Source organism: Myotis lucifugus, unplaced genomic scaffold (genome assembly GCF_000147115.1).
Source record: "Myotis lucifugus unplaced genomic scaffold, Myoluc2.0 scaffold_421, whole genome shotgun sequence".
Lineage (NCBI taxonomy): Eukaryota > Metazoa > Chordata > Mammalia > Chiroptera > Vespertilionidae > Myotis > Myotis lucifugus.
This window is the reverse complement of record NW_005871469.1, coordinates 791308-797371: the sequence shown is the minus strand read 5'-3', so window position 1 is coordinate 797371 and position 6064 is coordinate 791308.

Here is a 6064-nt window from a genome sequence, read left to right as displayed (position 1 = left end):
CGGGGTCTCAGACATCTCCAGAGCCCCTTTCATCACTTGGAACTTTTCCCTTAAGAAATAGGAGCCTGGGGCCGCATCAGGAACTCTTGTCACAGGAATGTCATCTCCCGTCATGCGTGAGAATCACCTGTGGAACTTGGTAAAGATTGCAATGCCCAGGTGGCACCATAGAAATGCTGCTTCAGCAGCTGCCCAGCTAAGGTGGATGCCCGCCAGGCTGAGACCCATGCTGTGTGGGTGGGGCAGCCGCTCCCCATCTCCTGTGCACAGAGAGGGTCTCCAGATCCTGTTCAAATGCAGATTCTGACTGGGCAGGTGTGTGGTGGACCTAAGACTCTGCACACAGCCTTGGCCTCTGCTGTGGAGAGGCCTTGGGTCTGTCACCAACACAGACAGCTCCAGGCGTCCCCAAACCTGGGGATTACTCCATTTTTGACACAGAAACCCATCTGGGTCTTCCCTGTGTTCTCAAATGCACTGGGAAGGTTGGATTTCCTCCCAGCTGGAAGGCCACAGAGGTGACTCTGGGGTGAGAAAGGGGTCAGCTGAATGATGACGGGGAGGGGAGCCCCTCTCTATCTCCAGCTGTCACCCGCCTGGCCCTTGCTTCCCGCGCAGAGACCAGGACCAGGTGTCTCAGAAGGACCGGAAGTTCCCGGGGTGAAGGTGTAGGTGTCCTGTGTGTCCTCTCAAGTGAGGACTGTGCTTGGTGGTCAGATGGCTGTGGGCTCCCTGGTCCTCAGGTTCAAGGAGACCCTCCCTCTCTGTGCCTGTTGGCTGAGCTGTGGCTCAGAGCCTGTCCATGTGCTCCCTGATGGTCAGAGCAGCCTCTGTCCCTCCTCTGCCTGGGGGACATTCCTGTGATCACCCTGCCTTCCCCATGGGTGGTGCCAGGCATGGGGTGGGGGAGCAGCACTGAGACCCCTGAGAGAGCAGGTGCTCCAAGGCCCCTAGAAGGAGCCGGATACTAGGGAGGAGCCCAGAAGGGCCTGTTGGAGCAGGGGATGGAAATCAGGCTCCTTCTGCACCTCCTTAGCCAAGGACAGGTTCACGTGTGCATTTCCGGTGTGCTGTCTGCGTGTCTCCATGTTGCCACCTGGAGGTCATGAAGGAGACCTGCAGCCAATGTCAGGGACAGCGCCAGGGATGCTGACCAGGCTCCAGATGCTGTGAGCTGACCCTGAGGCCTGGGAGAGGTGGGCTCTGACCTCCAGGCTGAGTGGCCAGTCACGGTGGGTCTCAGGCTGCCTGACTTCATCCCAGGGCAGGGTGAGTGCAGGGAGAGGACAGGCGTTGTCCAAAGGAGTCCGGATCCAGTGTCATGAGAACTGTCCCCCAGGGGAATATGCTGTTTTAGGAGGAGCTCCTTGTCCCCGAGATTTCCAAGGAAAGGCCTGGTGAGGGGTCTCTTAAGGCTTACAGGAGAGTGTGCCAGCCTGAAGGACTGATCCCGAGAATGCCCTGTGTGTCCCCTTCACAGCACTGAGGCACTGCATCCAAGTCATCTGTGTCCCTGTCTGTCATCTGCTCTAGGCCTCCCCACAGGGCCCAGGATCTGGGGCAGCTCCATGTAAAGTGTCAACCAGGGATCCTGTGGGTCCCTCTGTTAGGGGAGAGGAGGCCCTGGGGACCCTCAGCCCCTCTGAGATGGAAGAACCCCCAGATCCTAGATTCTCCTGTCCCATCCTGCATGGGAAGTCCCCTTGTTCCCCAGGACACCATGGGCTGGTGAGATGTCTTCAGGGACCACAGGAAAGTGTCCCATAGACCAAGGACCTTAGGAATGGGAGTCATCCCCTGATTCCTTTGAGGTCAGGGTGGGCTTCCTTTTCCCATGGTAGTAACTCCACCTGGGATTTCTGCCAGGTCAGGGCTCTGTGAGAAGAGGAAGGATACAGGCTGCTGCCCGTGTCCTGGGGAGACAAGACATAACCTCACATGGTAGGGATGGGGAGGGCTGTGATATTTTGGACATGAATGGGGGTCAGGATGTTACAGGACCTTGAATGCCTGGTCTTTGAGTCTCAGTATCAGAACTGAGCACTGAACCCAGTACAATCTCAAGCAGATAGAGTTTATTGAAAAAAGAAAAAAGCTTGTGCACAAGGGAATCAACCAGAAAAGAAGTGGAGTTCCCCGAGGGTTCCTGTGGGTGGCTTATATGGGGGTCTTGGGGTGGGTGCAGGGCTTGGGCATGAGGATGAGGTCAGCTGTCCCATGAGCCTCATCTGGTGGTGGCTGGTCCCAGGGTAGTCCAGGGTTTTCCCATGGTCAGTGGACCACCCAAAGGGCCTGTAGAATAATGCTTGTGCAAACATTCTAGCTACCATTTAATCAACAAAAAAACTATTTTGCAGAACAGGATGTCAAGAAAGGATGTTATCATCCTATATTCTTTCCTTTAAGGATGCGGTTAGGTTAGTTTCAACTACGGAATTTTACTGAAAGCAAGGAGTCACGTCAGGCCTCGGAGATGGACTTCTTTCAGCCAAGATGGAACCCAGATGTTACCTCCATGCTGTCCCAAGACCCCTCCCTGTTAGGAGAGCCCTGTCCTCCCTCCTGACTGTACGAGGGTAATGGCTCATCCCTGGGACAGCTGTGGGCACTTGCTGCCCTCCTCCCATGCTGACACCAGGCCCTGGTCTGCAGGAACATGTTCTGACCCCAGGTGTCACACAGGGTGACATGCTTCAGTTGTGTGGTGTCCCACATCCATTTAACCATGTGTATGAAGAATCTGTGAGGGTGCAGACAAGCAGAGCTGGATACCGGCCTGGCTTCTGTATCATCCTCATAGATGCCACTGGAGGGAGGCTTCTGTCTCATCCTCAGAGTCCCTGCCTGAGCACAAGGACTGGACTTCCCCATCTGCCATCATGGGTTAATCCAAGATGCCAGAGCCCTGGCTCCACCTCCTGCTCCAGCCCTCAAATACTCTTTAGATTTGCTCAGGGTTGAGCTACTGGAGCAGACATCTGGGTCCCCAGGAGGATCCTCACTGGCTAGAGGGTATGAAGGCATAGACTCATGACCCGGAAACAACCCCAGGGTCCATCACTGGGGAGAGGGGTGGACCATGTAGGCTGGAATCTCAGGGCCCAGTTGCCCCTGCCCCAGGTGTAGCCCTAAGAAAAATGGTCATGAGCCTATAACCCTAAAGCTCCTGTCACAGGATCTGTTCAGGTGGAATGGCCTGAGTTGCTGTGGAACTTTCCAGACTGGGCCTTCCACAGAGGGAGATGGGTCCCCTGGGATATTTCAAGAATTGTCCTACCTGGAAGAATTAGGAGAGATGTGTTATTTCCATGACACAGGTTCTCTTAGGACCTGAAGGAGCAGGCAGTGTCCTGGCCATCAACTCCAGATCAGGACCCAAGAGGTGGGAGTATGAGGTCCTCCCTGACCCCCACCCCTCAGAACACCACTGCTGGGCTGTCTGTGGGGGAACTCAGCCTCCCCTCCCCATTCCTGCTGTTGGGGAGAGGGACTCAGAGCCCCTTCATGTAGAGTGGACCATGAAGGAGCACAGGTGAGGGAGGGCAGGTGGACGTGGAGGTGGGAGCTGTGAGATGATGGGCAGACAGGAGACACACAGCCCACTTAGGCATGTGTGCTTGGAAAACTGTATTACAATATCATATGCAGGTCTGTTCATCAAGCTTCTAGGACATGGTTCATGTCCTATATCCTCACTGACCACTTTGTTCTCTCAGTTACTGAAAAAGATGGGCTCAAATCTCCTACAAGAGAGTGAATTCCAAGTAGCTTTTTTAGGAGAGACGTGTCAACCTGATACATGCTTGCCCCAAAGCCTGCAAAATGCTATAGTAAAAATGAATCATGAAGAGTTAGTTGCTGTCAATACAACAGCATGCTGTCTCCTTCTTATTTTTATTCAGTGAGTTCACTGTGGGTAACACAGGAATTTATAGCACCGAGGGATGTGGTATATCACCAAGGGTGGTGAGAAGCTGGGAAGCAAATTTTATTTTCATGGACAGATATGTGGATTAGCATAACCACTGAGATGAGTAACCTGGCAATTTCCATGATCATTAAAGATGTCCTTGCCCTAGAGCCAGCAGCTCCATGTTCTGTATTAATAGATCCACAGAGAAACTGTTAGAGCAGGCAGCTAGAGAGACACCTGCTAGGAGAGGTAGTTGGGGCCTGGAGGGGAGATGTGGGAGACGTGACAAACCAAAACTAGCAAAAAGCAGACCATAAAAGAGTTGAGTTCTTTCTTTAAAAGAAAAGCCTGTTTCCAAAAACATGACCCATTTCTGTACATTTTAAAATATAAAACTACACAACATATCAGTTATGAATACAAGCAGAAGATAAGAAGTACCAGATAGACCCTCCCCCTACAGGAGAGTGCTTATGCCTGGGAAAGAGGAGGGAAAGGATGAGAAGGTGGGGTTGCAGTTTATGTAACACTAGAGTCCCGGTGCACAAAAATTTGTGCACTTGATGGGGGGGGGTCCCTCAGCCTGGCCTGTGCCCTCTCACAGTCTGGGACCCTCTGGGGATGACCACCTGCTGGTTTAGGCCTGCTCCCCAGGGGATTGGGCCTTGGCTGGTAGTCAGACATCCCTCTGGCAGCCTGGGAGCCCTGGAGGGATGTCCATTTGCCAGTAGAGAGCAGGCCTAAGCTGCAGTCTGACATCCTTAGTGCTGCTGAGGAGGAGGGAGAGGCTCCCACCACCACCGCTGTACTGGCAGCTGTCAGCCTGGCTTATGGCTGAGCAGAGCTCCCTCTGTGGGAGCGCACTGACCACCAGAAGGCAGCTCCTGCATTGAGCGTCTGCCCCCTGGTGGTCAGTGTGTGTCATAGTGACCAGTCATTCCCAGTATTTCTGCTGTTAGGGTCAGTTTGCATATTACTCTTGTATTATATAGGATAGAGGCCTGGTGCAGGGTGGGGGTCGGCTGGTTTGCCCTTCAGGGTGGGGGTCCCCACTGGGGTGCACTGGGGTGCCTGGCCGGCTTGGGTGAGGGGCTGATGGCTGTTTTCAGGCTGGCCACACCACCTTTAGGGTGGGGGTCCCCACTGGGGTGCCTGGCCAGTCTGGGTGAGGGGCTAATAGCTGTTTTCAGGCTGGCCAAGCCTCCCCAGTGACAGAAGCTCCCAGTCTCTCCTTTTTTTCTTTTTTTTCTTTTTCTGGGATTCATTTACCTTCTATAACTGAAACTTTGTAGCCTGGAGTGGAGCTCACAGCCAGCCAGGGCTTGGCTTCCTCCATCACCAGGGGCAACCCAAGGCTCCAGTTCCATGGCCATGGCCCAGTGAAAGCAGGTTTCTGGGGTTTATTTACCTTATATAATTGAAACTTTGTTGCTTTGAGTGTAGCTTAGAGCAGGCCGCGGCAGGCGGGGAACCTTGGCTTCCTCCATCACTGGAGCAAGCAAGCCTCCTGTTCGTTCCAGCTTCGTGGCTGCCAGCCGCCATCTTTGTTGGCAGTTAATTTGCATATCTTGCTGATTAGCCAATGGGAGGCGTAGCGAAGGTATGGTTAATTACCATGTTTGTCTATTATTAGGTAAGATTCTGGGATTTATTTACCTTCTATAAGATTTTTATTCTGGGATTTATTTACCTTCTATAATTGAAACTTTGTTGCTTTGAGTGGAGCTCAGAGCCGGCCATGGGAAGCTCGGCTTTCTCCATCATTGGGGCAACCAAGCCTCCTGCTTGCTCCAATTCCATGGCTGCCGGCTGCCATCTTGGTTGGGTTAATTTGCATATAGTTGCTCTGATTGGCTGGTGGGCAGGGCTTAAGGCATAGCGAAGGTACAGTCAATTTGTTTGTTTGTCTTTTATTAGTGTAGATTTGCCTCTTTCCCTAAAAGGAAGATCTGAACAAATATCTAAAATGTCCATATCTGTGAAATCTTGAAAGTGAGCAAACAGATGACTGTTACAATATTTTATGTATGTAGGAAATGATTCATGATTAAAAGAAAAATATATATTATATTTTTATTATCTATATACATAAAAGGCTAATATGAAAATTGTCCCCTCAGGAGTTCTACTGGAAGACCAGGAGTTCGATCA